Consider the following 22,292-nt stretch of genomic DNA (forward strand, 5'->3'; position numbering starts at 1 on the left):
CAAAGGAAAAAGACTTTGCTCTTCAACATTGAGCACTGCAAATACTTGCTTGATGAGCATCAGGCCTGCAGTTGTACATTGATTTGTGAAGATATGTAAACAATTCAAGAACTCTTCTGCATTTCCAAAGGCATTGTTAGACATCACTACAGCATTAAAGGTTCACCACATGAGTCAGAACATTTGACAATGTATTTCTTTCTGAGGCCAGTGTTCTTAATCAACTTTATTGTTGACATAATAACATTCTTGGCATTACTCAGTTATGACTTTGACAAGCTAGTTGTTCTTGATTTGCATTCCACCACCCAACCGCCTTCTTCCCCGTGAGATGACAATTGTTTTGTTGACGTGAGCCGCTCTGAAGGTGGTAATAACACCGTACAAGGCTCTACTGATTCGTGTTTTCCCACAGTGGTGTCACTTTCGTCAAATCACAGGGATTGCAAACAGTCGAAGATTAGGGACATAGTTCTGAAAGGGGGCCCGTATAGGGTATGTTTTTTGAAAATTTGTATTGCACTAACCACCAATGTAGTCCTGAGGGCCATTTGATGGTGCGTTGCCGCGCCTGACTAGATTTCAGGTAGAGTGCAGTGTGAATATTGCATGCATTGCATACATAAAGATAGAGAAATGAACATGATTAAAGAGTACTTAGACTTCTCAGTAATTTAAGCAGACTTCTACAGGCTGGTGCTATGTGTGGGGTTGTGGTGTATTGTGTGAGGCTAAGCCTGTGGCAAGTGTTTGTTGTGTAAAGTTTTGAGACGTTGCACTATGGGAGCAAGACGTAGGTAGATGGAAATGTGCTTGGCACCCAAATATTCTTTCCCCAAAGACTGAGCATGGTAATGACTATCGTATTCTTCTGCTTGGATTATGCGTATGGCTACTACTTGGTCTCTCCGGCCGCCCTCCTGTGTAAAATCAAGTGGGTTCTGAACAATGTCACTGCACACCCTGTATTGACTTCCGGTCAGCCCCCGAGTCACTTTCAATGTCCGGTGCATTTCCTGCTATGGGGTCCACAGGGTAGAGCCACATTCCTTCACATAAAAGTGGAACAATAAATCCTTCAGCACATTTTCAGGTCATCCTTTGTGCATGTCATATAAATCTGCAATGCTAAGGTAAGAAACCTTGGGCACTTGGCATTCTCCTGGAGGGCACCAGCACTCTAGAACTCTCTTAATCGGCCTACAGACTCAAGAAAAACTCTCTTGCATTCACCAAAGCATTGCAAACCTGACAATTCTCAACCCTTCATCCATAAGAAGAAACAGCAGTACATTTATCTCAAATTTCTAACACACTTCCACTTCTTCCACCCCTGATACCTGCCCTACCCCTCTCCCACCCACAAGCACACTCATCCATACCACCCCTGCTCCCCTCTACACACCGCCTCCACTAATTTACTCCCTTTGTTCCTCACATTCACTCACCCACTACCGCCCTCTTCAGGATTAACCACCACCTTTCCCAATCCCTTCACTTCCCATCTAGTCCCCCACTACGACTTCACAATTCTCACAAAGGGTGCTCACCACTTTGCCTTCCTTGGTCCCACTCACGCATCTCCCCCTTTGTATGCCTTTCTCTGGGGCTTCTGAAAAAATAGGAAACATGGTCCCGACTTCAGGCAAAACTACTCGATACAATTCCTCATTAAGTGCACTTAAAGGCGCTTACTGCTTGACGAAACAAGATTGAACCAAGGCTGTGACAACCCAAGTCTTCTAGCGCCCTTACCCACCTAATCAGTTTAGGGCACTTAACTATGACCATTCCTCTGGACCATCCTGGATCACCTTAAACCATGCCCATTGACATTCCGACTGACAGCAATCCAGTCAGTGTATTGAACCACCTCCTCCTTCTGGGCCATCCTCTAGATAGAGTGAACTGAATTTCTCCCTACACATGTCCACACTTGTGCATGTAAGCGTGGATGCAGCCCCATCACCATTTCTAGGGCTTACGGTCTTAGTGCATGCTTAATTAAGCTCGGTAACAAAGTGCCAACTTGTCAATGGTCCATCCAAGAAATCCCCCACATCTTGCACGGTACCTAACTCTATTCCACAATGCCTTTGAGCCAACATGGCGTTACGTATGAATGTATCTCGATGGCTTGCATCTCATGTGCAACGAGATGGGCAAACGGCAATAAAAACATATCTCCACTATAACAATCTGCTAACTGATCTACTTCATTGGTAACTGATCCTGCATTATCCAAAAACCAATTAGGTTTGTATCACTCCCTCCCCCACTCATCTTAATACTCTTTCCTCTGCTTTCTGCTATCTCGCTCATAGTCCTCTTGACCTCTGATGACACCATCTAACATGATGAATACAGCTGCACCCAGGATTTGTGGCCTGCACAAAGTTCCTCACAGGCCTGCAATGCTATTCATCCACAGAATCAGTGAGAAAACAGCAATTGACAAGGATAACCAAGGCACAAACTGCAATCATGGACTTCAACCTATGGCATTACCATGATGGCAGACCTGATTAAGGAATAACCTAGCCCTCTATTCTGCAGCGATTTCACACAATTGATCATGTAATATCTTGCTGTTGTCTTTATACCATTATCAAAATGCATATTAGTCTTTTGCAGTCAGCAGCAACAAAACACCGTGGATTTTGCTGGCAAAAGCTCCAGAGCTAGGAGTTGGAACACAATGGGCTATAACAGTTTCTTGTCTTCCAACGCGATAAAGCAAATGAACATTGTAGACATTCCTTTTATTTCAGGAGATTTGGCTGTGGGAACCTCCTGTAATAGACGGCTTCACTGTCTTCCTAAAGAGCGCTACAAAGGGGAAGCTAAGCCGTCCAATGGGAGGTCTGCTCATCGCTGTTAAAAACCCTGTTGATGCATCGTATACTGAATGCCCCTTAAACACCAATACAGTATTTGACATAGTAGTAAATGCCAACATTGGGACGAGAGTTGAGGACAATCACAACCAGATGAACAAATGAGACCCAAGTTAGTAGAAATACTCAATGGGTGGGTGAATCAGCGGGTGCACACAGAATACTATGTGCAGGAGACTTTAACTGTTTTTGCCGCCAATATATTATCGTAAGATTGTATTAATTCTAATTTAGTAATGAGTCTTAATACAAATAATAAGATTGGTAAAAGGTGCTTAAATTCAATGGGAGGGATATGGCCAGAATTATTTTCTGATTGGCACATGGTGAAAATTAATGGGAATCGCCAGAGTGGTTCCCCTTTATTCCACTCAAACGCATCTTTGATAATTAGACTAGATGCAAGGGGCTTGGTTACAAACACAATAAAAACATATTCTGGTCTGCGGCAGGGGTGTGTTTTGGACCCCTGCCTTTTTAATCTATTTGTATCAGACATACAAGATGACCTTGTCAAATGTGATGCTTTTCTCCCTAAGCTAGACCATTTACGTGTAGGTTGGCTCACCTACGCGGACAACATCCTTCTATTGGGTAGGACCCCTGTAGGCCTCCAGAGAAGTTTGAACAAATTTTCCAATTTTGACTTGCAAAACAACTTGAAAATGAACACTAGTAAAACAAAGGTTACTAACTTGAGATGCTGTAAGAAACATCAGGTCTATAAATGGTTGATTCTGGGGTTCCATGTCATTTCATCGCCTGCAAGTTCATCCCCTGTCATTCCAACGAAAATTTTCATAGTTTTTTTTGGGGGTCCCCCCAAACCCCCCCTCCAAAACTTATTTTTGGCAATTGGCTACCTGCCCAAACCCTTATCTGCCCTTTCCCATCCCCCCTAAAAAATTCGATGAGCATATTCATTGTAATGTGCACGTTAAAATGCCAGCGGATGGAAATGCCGGCTATGAAAGGACGTTGTACCGATTCTGGACAGCCATTGAAGAAGTGGGTGAGTTAGTGTACTTGGGCTTTCTAATAGCAAACAACAAGCAGATAGCAAGATTAAAGATAGCGCATACGCAAAAGGGGAGGCATTCACAGCTCAAATGAAAATCATACTTAAGAAATGTTATCGATTTTCTTTACAGCCAGTTCTAGAGTTCTATAAAACAAAAGTTATTCTGGTGGTTCTATATGGACTTGAACTCATGGAAACTCAAAAGGTGACTTGGCTGAAAATTCTAGAAGGACGCATATGGCGTAGTTATGTTATGTTAAGTGAATTTACAGAGCGCACGTTCACCCGAGGGCATCATGGTTCTCATCAGACAAAAAGATATAGCAAGATACAGCAGGTAAGATTCAGAACAGAAAAGTCTCAAAGCCCTGCGAAAAGGAAGATGGTCAGAGGTGGCACGCAGGCATAGGGGGAGTGAATTCCAAGCCATGCCGCTGCTACCGAAAAGGCACAGCCCCCCATTTGCGATAGTCTACCTCGAGTGATTTGAATTAGGAAGGCTGATTGCGAACAAAGGAATCTCGGGGAACATAAGGAGAGAATTTGGTTTTCAAATATTCACCGCCACTTTTATTAAACAACTCTGTGCAGAATGCAAAGTGACTTAAAAAGGACACATTTCTTGACCGGAAGCCATTGAAGCTGGTAGAGAAGGGGCGACATATGAGCGCCGAAAGGAGGGCGAGTTACTGACCTAGCTACTGCTTTCTTAAGAAGCTGCAGACGGCACACAAGATAAGCAGGCTGAGCCAGGTAAAGCGCGTTGCAATAATCGATATATTGTGGAGGGTATTGAGATTGACACCTTCAGTTCCTATAGCGGCGATCAGATGCAAATTAGGTTTGAGAATGCTAAAATCAATCGTTAAATGGAACAAATTGAACTTCTATTATAAAATACTAACGCCCCTACCAACGATAATAATATCTTTAAAAAACGAGGAAAAATGATTAAATCCAGTAAGTTGATATACATGAAAGATTTTGTCTGGGCATGTGAGAGCTACCTCAAAGAAAGAAATAATGAACCTAATTACTTTTTGGAGAACTATAACAAGGTTAAACAAAAATAAATAAACAATGGGATCTAATAGAAAACGAGAGATAGTCGCATGCTTACATGTGATTGGGAGAATTTAACAAGTATCCCCATTCGTGAATCAACCTATGGCATATCTAAGAAAATTCCTATGTAACATCAACAGGGACTTGTGCCTAAGAATTTGGCTAAACATATAAAACATGCTTGAATTCATTGGCTCTGTTCCTATCATCGATAAAACTCACAGGACATGTAGGCTCTGTAGAAACAATTTAATTGAAACACTGAAACACATTTTGATGGAATGTCACGTTGTAGATGGAAAAAAGGCACCAGAATTGTAATTGTTTTGTTCATTCTAAGGAGTCCCTGTATCATGAGAAATTCAGGGCCAGATGTATCTATGGAAAGCAACTTGTAGTTATCCTTGCACTTTCTGCTTTTCTTCAAGAAGCATTTAGATGTTTAGGCGAACATAAAACCAGATACCCTGGAGATTGTTATCTGATACGCGGCTAGAGATGCCATTCCTTAATAGACTTTTATACTCATAGCTTGATGGAAACCCCTATTGAATTGGCATTAATTCAAGATTTTCTTGATACATTTAAATGGAGCCATACTATTTGCATGGTACCAGCATTTTTCCATTAAGTAAATGAATTCAAGATCTTCCAATTGGTAAATGAACTTCAAGAGCATCCTCAATTGGAACAATCCCATTTGCGCGGCTTGGCATCCTCATCTATCACGGCACTGTAGCATTTAAGCACTCTTACAATAAGTGATCATTGACTCATTCAATCTGTTTTTCTTTTTTATATATTTGCTGGCTGATTCATGGAATTATTTGCGCCGAAAAACGGGGATTTGTGCGCCATTCTGCCCCCAAATAGGGATTTGCGGGCAGAATGGCGCACAAATCCCCGTTTTTCGGCGCAAATAATTCCATGAATCAGCCACTTGATATGGTTGTATGAATTTATAGTTATTTTAGTAATATTCTCTTTTAATACTGAATCATGTATTTGTCTTCATTTTTGTTACTGCGATTGAATTTTATTTGCATGTTGTTCTATATGTGAAAGGTTGAGATTTTTCAGACCAAATCACAATAATAATAATTAAAAATGTTTTTTACAATTAAGGTTAGTTTCAGTAGGTCCTATGCACATCCTAAAATCTAAGTGTGAATGCATCAAGGACCTCCAAAAAATAATAATATGACACAACATGAAGTAGACCCCGTACCATGAGGCGTGGCTTTGTCAGATTGTGCATTAATTCTAATTTGGTCTTTTTGCATACCTGTACACCTGAAATAGCCCCCACCCCCCTACCATGAGGTGTGGCCTTGCCAGAGTATGCTTTCATGATCCACCTGTATGTTCTAACCGCGATGCGTGGCCTTGCACTTTGTCGACTGTCACTTCGCACTTACTGTAACCAGCGCCTAGATGCCTGAGGGTTATGTGCGCTGCTATAAATGCAAAAATAAATAAATAACATAGAAACGGCAAAATAAGAATAATATATAATTTCCCTCTGCAGAACATCATTATAAAAATCAAAGCTTTCAAAATTGGATTTTTTTCTTTCCAAACAAGGAACCCAAATTGCAAGACATCTCGTAACGTCCTTTGTCAATGACTTTTAGATGGAGGATTCTCATCCTGTGCCAGGCTCAGTATAATTAAGATTTATCACAAATACGCTCTCACAGCTGTATGGGAGAGGCTGTCAACAGAAACACAATTTGTGCAAAATGCAACAATTTCGCCGAGCAAATGCGGAAATGATCTTTCTCGGGAATCAGCAGGCTGGCCCCAGTCACTGGGGAAAGAGCTGCCAGCAAGCGGTCTATGACCTTATGTCACCGCTAACCATTTGTCTGCAGGATGAGCAAACTTTCAGCTGCCCCTCTTCAGTGTCAGGCCAATCTCACTGAAGACTGTTCCTGGCTACTCGCCTTTGCTGTTCCTTTTACCTTTAGAGTGGAAGCGATTAAGGGGGACTTAACGTGCACCGCAGTTACCTCCGTTCAATATGAAATCGTTTAAGTGAAGGGTGACACAGTGCAGTAAATGAAAGTCAGCGGCTCATGTAGGTACAAGCAGGTTCCTTTATTTGGGTCTTGGTTACATACATTGTAAGTCAAGTGGAAGGAGAAAACCCCACGGTCCCCACCACCCAGGTAGCTCTTCCAAGGGTAACTCCTGGAATCTATTGGCGGGAACCTTCCATGATATGCATGCGTTCCAGCACTCGCTCGGACATCACAGCTACAGGCTGACACACACTGATGCATTTGATGACAAGCATGCCATTCAACACATTTTCCAGAATGGCATTGTTTCGTGACGTCACCATTACACCCTGGCCTGCCCCGAAGAACGGCTCTCCACCTCTCGAGCAAAGGCCCGGTAAGCAGATTACACCGTGATTCTAGACCGCAAATTCCAAGGGAATCTGTTCCTGTATTTCCTTAAATAAGCGCCCCGTCCTCTGCAGCACAACATGGTCTTTTCCCTGGATAGTGCCTCATAATTCATGCAACCATCAAACCCTTTCGTCTGCGATAGCTGTCTGCTCTAGGCGCTATGCGTGCACAACGTTCCTTTATTTTTTTTCAAAACTCAGACCCTGCCACTCAGGTTACACTGTTCATCTCAATTCACGTACTTACCGGCAGCTATACTTGAGACTTTTTTTTTCTTCTGTAGGTTGCGCCGGTGACCTGCTACCTTTATTTGCTCTGCCTAACAACCACTGCATGCGCTCCCCTATGTTCACTACTTCTGGGATCATGCCCCACAGCTGCACTCTCCTTTTTAATCTTATTTTCACTTGCCATCTGAAGCTATTTCAAGCTTGCCCAATAATCAAATATGTCAACATCGCTTGGCTCTGCTTATTGGCACTCAATAACAAGCCCCGGTAGTCTTAGTTCATAGCGCTCCGCCCTGCTTAAGGCGCTTTACTTTTTCTTTAATAACACCCCTGGGCGTCTTAGTTCATAGCGCTCCGCCCTGCTTAAGGAGCTTTACTTTTTCTTTAATAACACCACTGGGTGTCTTAGTTCATAGCGCTCCGCCCTGCTTCAGGCGCTTTACTTTTTCTTTAATAACACCCCAGGGCGTCTTAGGCACTTTACTTTTTCTTTAATAACACCCCTGGGCTTCTTAGTTCATAGCGCTCCGCCCTGCTTAAGGCGCTTTACTTTTTTATTTAATAACAACTCTGGGTGTCTTAGTTCATAGCGCTCTGCCCTGCTTAAGGCGCTTTACTTTTTCTTTAATAATACCCCAGGGCGTCTTAGTTCATAGCGCTCCGCCCTGCTTAAGGCGCTTTACTTTTTATTTAATAACAACTCTGGGCGTCTTAGTTCACAGCGCTCTGCCCTGCTTAAGGCGCTTTACTTTTTCTTTAATAATATCCCATGGCGTCTTAGGCACTTTACTCTTTCTTTAGTGACACCCCTGGGCGTCTTAGTTCACACTGCTCTGCCCATCTTGAAGCGCTTTACCTCTTCTTTAATCAGTCAGTTATTTTATGATAATGATATAAGCTTTATTTTGCATTTGTGCCATCAAAGCATATTGCATTTACCTACAAAAGTACACATAAAATCAAATAAAATGTATAAAAGCCAAGACTTAATTCAAAGATCATAAATTAAGAGTACACATATACAAAAATAGCATAAAAACAGTTATACAAGATGTTCCCCTCTAATACAGATCAGATTCTACCTCCTCAGTCTTGCCCTGTGCAAATATGTGTCTACGAAATATGAAAGCTTAAGGTCTTTGCTTTTCCTGCAGACGTCCTTTGCATCTCTAGCCCTTCAAATGCCTTTAATTCTAAAGATTGGCTTAAGGTACTTGGCTGTAAGGTCATTATAACTGCGACAAAACAGTACAAAATGAAGAGCAGACTCACATTGCGCAGATCAAAGTTTCACTGCTATTAGGATTGCTCCAGTTTCTCTTGAAATATGTCACTCGCAGGGTCCCTGTTCTAAGATCATAAAAGAGTGACCATCAATAGCTTGGAGAAATGACATCTAAATAGTGTTCATAAACAAAACCTTCCTTTATCTGCAAATACTATTGACCACACGAGAGCCGTGCACAGGTTTTCTGCATTGATCTTCTGCATTTCTGTCTACAAGCCATGTTGATCACACTCTTCCAGTCAGATGTCATGCCAAATGGTTGGTCCCAATATGAGCCAAGATCCAATTTCTCACCCCAGATATGTACATGTTTCAGCCATGGGGTGATCGGCTGCCTTCCAGCGCTAAGAAGTTAGTCAATATTTCTTCAAACATGTGTAGCACGTGTAAGGAGCGGTTTAGTTAGTGTTGAATACTCAATGGGACATAGGTTGCATTCAATGTGCAATATGGCATTATCTGAACGTGGCGCACCAATATCAAGTATGTTGTACGAAGAAATTGAACATATTACTGATAACAGAGCTACAATGCTGAGTTTTTCAGCAGAAGAAGCAGATGCTATACTGGGCCTCATTAAAGATACTATACGTACCCCTAGCAGTGCTGACCCACAAAGTAAGATCAAGCAACTCGAATATAATATTAGAAAGCTCATTAATTGCAAACTACATGCAGTAACACTCAGCAGGTACTACAAAGCTCAAAGGATACCTAGGGGATTACGGATACCATTACATCCCACACTTTGTAAAGAAAGCAAGAGCTTTGTTGAGAAATGGGAGCAAATTCTAATCAGATGTTCACTTGATTTAATCTTGTTGACCATACAAGAGCTATCAGGTAACATCGAACAATTAGAGAAAGAAATTGAGAAGCTTTCTAAGGATATCACTGATATTACGGATGGTGAATCTTTTGCTGAGATTTTGGCGGACATTAATAAGAAATTGGAAAATTACCAACAGGATTTAGAAGCTCGGAAAATAAGGACATTTCGCAGAGATACGTACGATTATCTTAATAACAAGGTTTACACTTGGGCAGACAAGTATCAACAACAAGGTCAACGTCCCAATAAACCCTCCAGTGACAACAGCAGCTCAGAATCAGACACTCAAGAGCAAGGAGACAATACAACTACAGACCATCAAACAGCCAGTACATCAGAGAACGAAGCAAGATTAACACAATCAAAAAGCACAACAAAGGCTGGTTTTTTATACAGAGAAAGAGGACGAGGAGGGGGAGAAAGAAGAAATCAAGGGATGCTGACAAGGTTGCAAATGAATCACACCTAGTGGCCAATCTCTCCAAAAGAATTCTTTCCAACCGTGAGATACAGACCCTCGAGAAAGGTTTAAAATTTGTATCGACATACAGCACCAATAGATTCCAAATGCAAGTCGAACTAAATAAACTTGTTCGCAAACTCAAACTGAAGACATACTTTGCTGAGACTACACCATCCACTATGGCACCTCAAACAACCACCGAGTATATCGAATTTAAACCCAGTAGTACCTTTTGTCCCTCGATCAATGTACCAGCAATAGATATTTTTCAAAAGATGGTACTCAACGATTAGAAGAAGATCCAATGCCATGCACCCAAGAGGCACAATTTGAATAGAGGTGAATTATCACAAATCAAAACACTATTCACTGATGATACAATTACTATCTGACCTGCTGACAAAGGGGGAGCTATTGTGATTCAGGACCCAATACAGTATCATGAGGAATGTCTACGGCAATTATCAGACACCAATACGCACCAGTTATGACCACAGGATCCAACACCAGATAGCAATAGAAAACTAGAGTAGATTCTAGACAGGGCTGTTGAGGATGAATGGATCAACATGAAGACCAGAGCATATTTATGGACCACACACCCGGTAATGCCCCACTTATACACCTTGCTAAAAATACATAAACGTCTGGATAAACCACCCGGGAGGCCCATAGTGGCTGCCACACAAAGCATCCTACAACCACTCGGGACCGATATTGGTTTTTCCTGCAGCCCATCATCCAAGCTACAAGTACATATGTAAAAGACACCACTCACTTTTTGAGAATATTGGATACAATCACACTATCTACAGAAGACATATTATACACAATTGATGTCGTCAGCCTATACACCGGCATTCCACACGACCTTGGACAGAAAGCGGTTGAGGCCTTACTTTTGCAAACAGCGGCAATTGGAGCCAATCAAGAATTTCTGATTATTCCTCTTGACTTCATTTCAAAACCCTTGTGCTTTATTTACGATGGTAAATACTACAAACAAATATCAGGAACGGCTATAGGTGCCATGATGGCACCAACTTATGCAAATTATTTTATGTACCAGTTCGAAACTACACACATGCTTAAAAACGTAAGATGGAAAAACCACCTCAAAACGTGGATCCGGTACATAGACGATATTTTCGGAATATGGACAGGGAGTAGAAATGAACTCCAAGAGTTTCTATTGTTTCTAAATGGAATTGACCCCCGCATCCAATTTACACTTGAGATAGGGGATCCAAACATCCACTATCTGGATGTCCAAACTGTCATTAAAGCTAACAAGATAAATACCACTCTTTACACCAAACCAACAGATCGCAACAACCTCTCACACCGCATGAGTTTTCATCCTCCCAACACCCTGCGCAATTTACCCTACGGACAAATGTTGCAAATAAAAAGGATTGTTAGTGATCCAGATGACTGCCATACACAACTCCAGAAATTACAAGAGAAACTGCAACTGAGAGGCTATCCAGAAACAGATCTAGCAGCAGCTTGAGTTAAAACAGATGCACAGGAACGAGAACAATTACCTATTAAGAAATCCGAAAGAGCTAGTCCTGAACTTGTGTTTGTAACTAAATTTTCTATTCAAAGCAGGCAGATCAAAGCTATCATACATAATAGATGGAATGTACTTACTAGCGACGAAAGAACCAAGGAATTATTTCCGGCACCCTCAGTATTTGAATATCAGAAAAGTAATAATCTACGCAACATGCTAGTGAATACCAGAGGTAAGGCACTCCTTACCAAACCAGACAAACACCCTGGAACATACCCATGCATGAGCTGCGGCAATTGTAATAACATCATTAAAGGCGATATCGTTACACACCCACGAACAGGAGAGAAAATCAAATTGAAGCAACACGCCACATGTCTATCTGAAAATGTTATTTATGCAATCAAATGCCCCTGTGGGAAATATTATGTAGGAGAAACATTGCGCAAAGTTTGCATAAGGATGAATGAGCATAAGTCGAACATTAGGAATAAGAACAGAATGTCGACTGTTGCAAGAAATTTCAATGAAAATGGACATGCAATCACACAACTAAGGTTTCAGATACTTGAAGTGATACTTACCAAAGGTCTCAACCGTGAAATCAAGAAGTGGCGAGCACAGAAAGAGGCATTTTGGATCGACAGATTAGAGTCACTAACACCCAATGGGATGAACGAAGAATTAGATCTCAGTTGTTTTCTCTAATATCCTCAGCGATGACATTTGCGAAGAGCAGGCCCGAGAAACGTAGACAACCCATCTTTGGTGGATCTTCTTTAATGTTATCCAAAGTTCTTTTGATTTATAGCACCCTGCCCAGCTTGAGGTGCCTTACCTTCTGTTTCATGTTATCCCTGGGTGGTGGGTCTTCCTTTTAGGGCCGGTGGGTCTTCACTTCTGACTGCACCCTTCCACAGCTCCTTAACTTCACGGTAATTCAGTTTCCATGCCCCCTAAAAGACCACTCGTCGCCAGTGTAGTAAATGAATGTCTGTGGCTCATGTAGGTACAAAAAGGTTCCTTTATTTAGGTCTGGGGCACCTACATTATAAGTAAAGGGGGAAGGAGAAAACTCACTGGTTCCCACCACCCAGGGAAGCACCACAACCACCATTCCAGCTGTAACTCCTGGAACCTATTGGAGGGAACCTTCCCCAATATGCATGCATTCCAGAACTCACTCTGACAGCACAGCTACAGGCTAACATACACACAGGGAAGGGATACAAGACACTACATGCCTCCATTTCTACCAAACACATTAACCACACACACAGGAAATGAGGTGCAGGTTACCACAAATAGCAACAAGATAAACTGGACAGACACAGGTTTAAGTGTCACTTTAACGGCCTTCACTGAAAGGATTCTCTCATACCTCCTGCTCTGGCATTTAACACATGCCTCAGTGGAATATGCCATCGTTTAGCATATGTGGTGGAATCCATAGAAAGCACTCATTTACACCAGCATCAGAATCAGATGCTGGTGGGATGGCATTTGTTTTGGGGAGGGGGAGTGAAAGTGTGGTGGCGGAAATAGAATACTTTCGATCCATGGCCCTATTCTGCTTCATAAAAACATGAAAATCTACCGCAGTGCCAAGATCAATGATAACCATGCATAGAACGTGTATGGGTGATTTCTGCATCTAATTTACTGCTCTGTAGATTGGAAAATGGCACCATGTGACACTGGTGTGCATGCATGCACATGCATCCTGTTTGCATGACCAAACAGTTAAAGTTTTCGAGGCTGATGAAATCCATTGCTCTCGTTTAACAACATATACTTTTATCTTATCTCTTGTTTGCTGCTCCCACTCTGTTTTTCTCAGATACTCTCTCTTTTTATTTTATACCCTTGCCTTTCCAACTCCTGGCATCTCCCTCCTCTCGATGCTTACTGCCTTCCTTTTAACACCGCTAGCCTCTTCTTCCGTCCTCTCGGGTACCTCGCTTTTATCTGTGTTTACTCTTTGCCTTTGACCTATTTCCTCTGTTCTTTTTGATTTTGGCGCATTTTGGTGGCGCATCCACCAACATATCGCCAATAGTGTTGTTACAGAGAAGAGAGAAAGTGCAAGGGTGCCAAACAGATGACTTTGTGGTTGGCATGACGACTGGAAATGATGTGGCATAAATAGCAACACACTAAACGTTATTTCTTGTTCCATTACACAGGTGTGATCCAACAGTGGCGTGTTTTTCTCCCAATCAGGAGTTCTGTACCATGTCATGTGACTGTGTCACCTTCAAAGCTAAGCTGGGTAGTGATCTTTCTTTTCACAGCCAGAGGCAGCTGGGCTAGATTTGGGCTACTTTCCTAGTACTTAGGCCACATGTAGGTTTCCTTTTATGCATACTGTTCCCATACAATTACAGCTTGAATGGTAACAGTGAGGGCATTTGTAAGTTGTAATTGATTGAAGAGGTGCAATACCACTTACCTATGTTTTCTCCTGCTCATAACTTATTTTTATTTCTATTTCCTGTTCCTCTGGTTCTTGTTTATTTTATTTGATTGTTTGGAGAAGAATAGCACCATTGAGAAAATTCAGATATCCTCATACATGATCTAAATTTGATTTCCTATGAGGACATCTGTACGTGGTCAGTGGTACCGCACCTCTCCAATATAATAAGTTGTGAGGGCATCTGCAGGTTGTAGTTCATTGGATAGCTGCAGTACCACTGAAAACATACAGGTATCCTTGTAAGAAATCACATTGAGCTCCCCCTTGTGCTGTCTCTCCTGCCCCCTTGTGCTGTCCCTCCTCCCCTCTTGCTCTGTCCCTCCTCCCTCCTTGTGCTCCCCTTCCTCCTTACCCCTTACACTGTTGCTCCTTCCCTCCTTTCGCTGTCACTCCTTCCTCCCTTGCACTGTCCCTTCTCCTTTCCTTGTGCAATCCCGCCTCCCTTCCTTACACTGTCCCTCATCACCCACTTGTGCTGGCCCACCTCCCACTTGCTCGGTCCCCCTTGCTTTTTCCGTCCTCCCTGTTGCTCTTTCCCTCCTCCCCCTTTGTGCTGTTCTTCCACCTTGCGCAGTTCATGCCCCCTTAGGCTGCCACTCCTCCCCATTGTGCTGTCCCTCCTCCCCTTGCACTGTCTCTCCTTCACCCCTTGTGCTGCTCCGTTGTACCCCTTGTGCTGTTGCTCCTCTCCCTTGTGCTTTTTCTCCTCTCCATTGTGCTGTCTCACCTCCCTCCCGTGTGCTGTCCATCCTCCACACACCTTGAGCTGTCGCTCCTTCACCCTTGCACTGTCACTCCTTCCCCATTGGGCTGACACTCCTCCCCCCTTTGCACTGCTGCTCCTTTCACCTTGAGCTGTTGCTCCTTCCAGCCTTGTGCTATTGATCCTTTCTACCTTGCACTGTCCCTCCTCCCTCCCTTGTGCTGTCCATCCTCACTCCCTTGCACTGTCCATCCTCCCTCCATTGCTTGTGCACTGTCCCTCCTCAACCCATGCAGTGGCCTTCTTCCCCCTTTGCACTGTCCCCCCTTGCACCTCCCTCATTGTGCATTCCCTCCTCCCCCTTGTGCTGTCCCTCCGCCCTTGCACTGTCCTTCCTCCCCATGTGATGTCACTCCTCCCCTTGTGCTGCCTCCCCTTCACTCCTTGTACTGTTCCTCCTTCCACTCTTGCGCTGTCTGCCCTTTACATCTTGCGCTGTCGCTTCTCCTCCTCCTGCTGTCACTCCTCCTCCTTGTGCTGTTCCTCCTCCCCTCTTGCACTGGCCCTCCTCCCCTTGCGCTGCCCACCACTGCTTTTCCTCTCTTCCCCCTGTGCTCTTTCCCTCCTCCCCTTTGGTGCTGCTCCTCCCCTTGTGCTGACACTGCCCCCTTGTGCTGCCACTCCCCCCCCTGTGCTGTCCCTCATCCCCCGTGTGCTGTCCCTCCTTCACCCCTTGTGCTGTTCCTCCTCCCCCTTGTGCTATTTCTCCTCCCCCTGCACTGTTTCTCCTCCCCCTTGTGCTGCTTTTCCTCCCCTTTGTGCTGTTTCTCCTCTCTCCCTTGTGCTGTCCCTCCTCCACACACCTTGAGCTGCGGCTCCTTCCCCCTTGTACTGTCGCTCCTTTTCCTGTGTGCTGTCACTCCTTCCCTCTTGCACTGCTGCTCCTTCCCCTTGTGCTGTCTCTCTTCCCCCTGTGATGCTTCTCCTCCCTGTTTGTGCTGTCTCAACTCCTCATCCCTCGCACTGTTGCTGCTTCTCCCCTTGCCCTGTTGCACATTTCACCTAGCGCTGCCACTCCTATCTGCCTTGTGCTATTGCTTCTTTCCTCCTTGCACTGTTCCTCTTCCCTCCCATGCACTTTCCCTCCTGCCTACCTTGCACTGTTCCTCACCCCTCCCTTGTGCTTGCTTTGTCCTCCCACACACCCTGCGCTGGCATTCCTCCCTCCCTGGTGCTGTCCTCCTTGCAACTCCCCATTGTACTTTTTCTCCACCCTCCTTGCACTGTCCCCCTTGCACATCCACATTGCGCTTTCTCTCCTCCTTTTTGTGCTCTCCCTCCCCCTTGCTCTTTCCCTCCTCCCCATGCACTGTCACTCCTCCTACTTGTGCTGTCTCTCCTACACCCCTTGCACTGTCCCTCCTTTCCCATGTGTGTTGTCCCTCCTTCCCCTCTTGCGCTGCTGCTCCTCCCCATTTTGCCGCCACCCCTCCCCTTGTGCTGTCCCTCCTCTCCTTGCACTGTCCCACTCCCCCTTGGTCTATCCCTCCTACCTCTCTTGTGCTATCCCTCGTTCCCCCTTTCACTGTCCCTCCTCCCCATTGCACTGTTCCTTTTTCACCCTGTGTGCTGTGCCTCCTTCCCCCTTGTGCTGTTGCTCCTCCCCATTGTGCTGTTTCTCCTCCCCCTATGTGCTGTCTCTCCTCTCTACCCCTCGCACTGTTGCTCTTTCTCCCCTTGCACTGTTGCTCATTGCCCCAAGTGCTGCCACTCCTTCCTGCCTTGTGCTATTTCTCCTTTTCCCCTTGTGCTGTTCCCTCCCATGCACTTTCCCTTGTCCCTACCGTGCACTGTCCCTCACCCCTTCCTTGCACTGTCCTACCTCACCCCCATGTGCTGGCCCTCCACTCTTGCGCTGTACCCCCTTGTAATTCCCCTCCTCCCCATTGTGCTTTCCTTCCCCCTTGCACTGCCCTCCTACCTTGCACTGTCCCCCGTTGCACAGCCCCTCCTCCCCCTGATGTTGTCTCTCCCACACTTTGCACTGTCCCACCTTCACCCCTTGCGCTATCACTCCATCCCCTCTTGCACTGTGGCTCCTCCCCTTCTACTGATGCTCCTCCCCTTGCACTGCCTCTTCTCCATCTTGCACTGTCCCACTCTCTCTTGCGCTTTGCCTCCTACCTCCCTTGCACTATCCCTCCTCCCCACCCCTTACAATGCCACTCCTTCCCACCTTTCACTGTCCACCCTCACCCCATGCGCTGGCCCTCCTCCCCCTTGCACTGCCCCCCCTGCTCTTTCATTCCTCCTCTTGCTCTTTCCTGCTTTCCCCTTAGCACTGTCCCTCCCCCTTGTGCTGTCCCTGCCCCTTATGCTGTACCTGATCCCTTTGCACTGTCCCCGCCTTGCACTGTCCATCATTCACTCCCTCTGCTGTCGCTCCTCCCCCTTGTGCTGTTTCTCCACCCCCTTTGTGCTGTCTCTCCTCCCTCCCTTGCAGTGTTACTCCTTCCCCCTTGTAATGTTGCTCCTTACCGCTTGATGCTATTGCTCCTTTCCCCTTGCACTGTCCCTCCTTTCTCATGCTGTCCCTCCTCCTTCCCTTGGGCTGTTCCACCTCCCTCCCTTGCTCTTGAACTGTCCCTTCTCACCCCCTTGTGTGGTCCTTCCTCCATTGCAATGCCCCTTTGCACTTTCCCTCCTTCCCATTACGCTCTCCTCCCCTTTGCACTGTCCCACTCTCCCCTTGTGCTTTCTCACGTACCTCCCTTGTGCTGTCTCTCCTCCTCACCCCCTGTGCTGTGTCTCCTTCTGCCTTGCCCTGCTGCTCCTTCCCCTTGCGTTTTTGGTCCTTCCCTTTGTGCTGTTGCACCTTCCCCCTTGCACTATTTCTCCTTCTCCCTTGCACTGTCCCTCCTTTCTCCCTTGTGCTGCCCCTCATCATGCCCTTGTACTGTCACTTCTGCCTCCCTTGTGCTGTCCCTCTTCCCTCATCACCTTACACTGCCCCCCCCTGGCACTGTCCCCCTTGCACTGTCCCCCTTGTGCCTTTCCTCCTCCCTGTAGCACTTTACCTCCTCCCCCTTGCAATGTCCCTAATCCCCCTTGTGCTGTCCCTACCCATGTGCTTTCCCTCCTCCCCCTTGCACTGCCCCTCGTCCCCTTATGCTGTCACTCCTTCCCCCTTGCACTGTCACTCCTTCCCCCTTGCACTGTCTTGCCTCATCCTTGCACTGTCGCTCCTACCCCCTAGCTTGCGCTGTTTCTCCTTTTACCCTTGTACTGTCACTCCATCCCCCCTTTGCCCTGTCACTCCTCCCCTCCATTTGCGCTGTCACTTTTTCCTAATAATGTTGTACAGTGGTCCTGTGTACTGTTGCTGCCCTACCTTTCATCTATTGGATTTTAGTATTCTTCCCTGTGTTTCTATTGATTTCTTACCCTCCCTCCCCTATTGTGCTTCTCTCACACCTGGCGCTGCTCTTCATTCCTTCCCATGCTGTAATTTCTTTTCTCTGTGCTGCCATTCCTCATTCCCTCCTGCCATGCTAAATGTAAAATGCAATAAACAACTACAAGTGCCAACACATTTGGCTTTGAAAATGCTTGTTTCTATTTTCTGTTCTCTACATTCACTCTCTCTCCCTCCCCCCTCTCTCTCTATCTATCTCTCTCTTTCTCTCTCTCTCGCTCATTATATCTTTAGCGCACACACCTTTGCTAAATTGGGCCCAAAGTTCCTGGTATGCCAGAGTGTAGAGGAGGTGTTAATCCCACCCCACCTCAAACTGAATGCAGATAACTTGTCAGCCTGGCCAATAGTTCCAGTATTGCAAAAATCACAATTGTAGCGCTTTCTGAGACAAAAAGCACAATTGTAGGGTGATATTTATTTCTAGGGTCAGAATGCCCTATGCAGTTGAGGGTATCTCATGTATTACACATATATTATGAATATCAAAAATCTAGTCTGAAAACTGAACAGAAACTGAGTTATGAACCCAACTCCCCATTGATAGCAGCACAGAACATTCAGACTAAATTCTAAAACAAGATGGTAGAAAAACCCATTGTTGTGCAAAGATAATAAAATAATTCTATAACAGCAGTTCACTGCAGCTGGTGCATATATTTAGAACTTCTTGGCAGCAATTATGACTTTAATGGGTCGAGGGAGACCAGTTAGTGGTCTGGGAAAGTAGCAATTAGAGCAGACAGCTGTTTGGTGTGCAACAAATGAGATGAACAAGCACGGTATAGCTTACCAAAAAGACTCTGGTGATCTGATAAAGACTGCTCCTTTCAAGACATCAAAGGATTTATAATAAAGGTCAGTAGGATCTCATACAAATTTAATTTGTTTATGTGCCAGTCAAGTGAGGCATGCCAAGTTATGTCATGTGCGCTTGTTGATTGACAGTCAAGCCAACCAAAAATAGACTGGGTATGGGTTTGCTTGTGGATGAAAGAGCCAATCAAAATGTATTATGCAATAAATAATAAAGTTACAGCAGCCTTTGAACAGTATAAAAGAGCTGATGTTGAGAGCCTGTTGCTGTTAATTTCCTGGTATCCTGTGATCCATTAAAGATGAGTTTTGAAAGCAGCCCAGGTGTCTGTCTGCCTCCTTACCTTATGTCCAGTCTCTGCTGCCTGATCCACAGATGCCTAGTTCCCAGGGAGGTCATTGGGCCCTCCTCTTCAAGAGTTACTGGAGTCAATCCAAAACTGGACTCAAGAATAAAAGAGATAAAGTTCAAGGCAAAACCAAGCTTTTTTATCATTTTTTTATCATCTCCAAACTCATATAAAGAACACTTTAAGTACATTGGACGCGTGATATGTGGTATCATACATCATCGCAATTTTTACAAAACCTACAGGGAATTGGGACTGGTTAAGGGATATGCCTACCAATTAATTGAATAGGAGTTAAGCATTTAATTGGGATAAACCTATCTGATGGCCACACCTGAGATGACCCTTACTGAGATAAAGGTAAAACTACATAACCTCTTCATTGGGGGATTGGTTGGCTCTGGATTTGATGAGTGACATGACACAATGGATTTGGATTGGTTGGCTTTGTACTAAACAACCTTGGACATATGATAGGTCGTCGAGATATGAGCTACATGGTTTGTAAGAGAAATGGATTGTCCTTTGTTTATTAAAGAAGATACCATCCCTCATCCTCAGGCCATGAGACTTGAGCAATTACTTTGTACTTGACCTTGAAAGGCAGGCTTATGTCTGTGTGTACTTTTAGGGAGTCTTGCAGGTGTCCTATCTTATGCTGGCAGGTAATGAATGGCTAGTGTTCATACAATTATGAGTCACGTTTTGGAGGACCATGAATAAAATGGAATTGGCTCCTTTTTATTGGAATTTTAGCTGGTTCTAACGTGTCTGCTGTGTGTTTATTTTCCACCAGTGACTATCATGAGTTATTTTTCATAGAGTTTGTTGGCTTACTATTCTAGTGCACCTGGTAAACGAAGGACGGTTGTATTTGTATAACTTGTAATGAATTTGGACAGTATCCTTTTTGCCTCTGGTGTACTGCTATCACATGACTTTGCTCTGCTGGTCCCATCCTCCCTATTTCACTTTAAGCATTGCTCTAATTGCCAGCTACTGCTTGAGCTCTACACGGCTCTGTATTTCTGTGGATTCAGCAGTCTTATTCATAACATTGAGCATCCTGGCCAACTGTGCTGCTATGTCTTCTATCAGTCAACTTGGGAGAGTTGCAGAAATACATTTGCATGTTCATAACCTGGGAGAGCTGGGGCTCTGGAATCTGGCTTGCAGATTTTCTTTATGCATTGAGGGACTGATGAAACACTCGTGGGTACGCCTTAAATAATACAACAGGCACTTGCGTGTTGGTTGCACACTCAGGAATGAAGCCCAAGATGGTTATCTAGTCTCCGTTCCAAAATAAACCTACTTTCTCAGAAAACACCAAAGTGCCCAATCTTAATGTCCCTCAGAGTCTGCTGAATTACATTGGGGGGTATCAATCCCTTTTTCTTTCTGTCCACGTTTTTGAATGGAGGTTCAGCTTATCTATTACACAGAGTCTCTCTGGATGAGGAATCTCAGTTAAGCAAGTGAGCAAAATCTATCTCTCATCTTCCTGTTTTTATGGGGATGAGCTACAGTGCTCAATCACTGGTGTTTGCCCAAGGACACCTCCAGCTGCCAATGAACAATTTTATAATTATTTTTGTTTTTAAACTGGCAACAAATCTATACAATTCAAACAATTTGCAACAACATCATTATTTGTATATCAAATAAGAAAAGCAAATATCCACAATATTGTGAATCATGCAAACTTATACAATAGCAATGCCAAAAACGTTACCAAAACATTGCTTAAAGATTACCCTAAAGCAGTATCATTCATAGTTATTAAATAATAATGAGGATCTGTTGAAGACGCATATTCACCCCCTTCCACACACAGATGACTGCCATGATGACAGTGATAATGTTATGCACCCTATGTGCCAGTATGCCTACCGAGGCAAAAACCACTAACACCAATTTTCAAATCCGAGAGTCTTCTATGAAAGCTTTTTGGCAAAGCTGCTTGGCAGCCCCCTCTTTCATACATACTCCATTCACTAGAGCTCTTGAAATCTGGAATCTCTGGTGGTTTCCCGAACACAAAGAACACTATGACAGGCAGCTTTCTATATCATAGTCCACTGGATCTATTGGTTTAGCTTCTTCCATGGCGAATAGACCTACCCAATAAGAACTTTCAACTTGGGGTCTATCTTGGCATAATATGTAAAATCAAATATGTCCAGGGTATATAGCTCACAAACGCACTTAGGAAATAGAGGCCTTTTCAGTGCCTTTTCCTTCTTTCGTAACTTGAAAACGTCACACTAGGAGCCTTCCTAAATTGTTTGAAAAGTGACTTTTCTGAAACTGTGGAAGAATTAGATATAGGGAATTTAAAGATTCCAGGGCATGTGTGCGAGGATAATCTAAGTATTCCTTCTCCACAAACTTCCCCAAAAAACATTGATATGGTCTCATCCTCTTCTTTGATTTAAGTCATTCCATTGTCATCTGATGCCTGAGTATTAGCGCACCCGGAAGAAGAGGATTCTAATGCATCCTTGGGTAAATCCTCCGTTCCTGATCAAGAAGTTGATGAGATTCCTGCAGAACAATCGTACAGAGACCTTAATTAATTACACAATCTGTACTTCATTCAAACTAGGAGAAATATTGCTGTGGGGCCTTTGTTAGTTAAGGTCTCTGCTTTTTTAGGAGAGGAGGACCAAGTGAAATACAAAGAGGCTCATTACGAATATGCTGGTATTACTGGTAGGATACCGGCAAACTGTAG

Source organism: Ambystoma mexicanum, chromosome 1p (genome assembly GCF_040938575.1).
Source record: "Ambystoma mexicanum isolate Mex_15411 chromosome 1p, UKY_AmexF1_1, whole genome shotgun sequence".
In the NCBI taxonomy this organism is placed as follows: Eukaryota; Metazoa; Chordata; class Amphibia; order Caudata; family Ambystomatidae; genus Ambystoma; species Ambystoma mexicanum.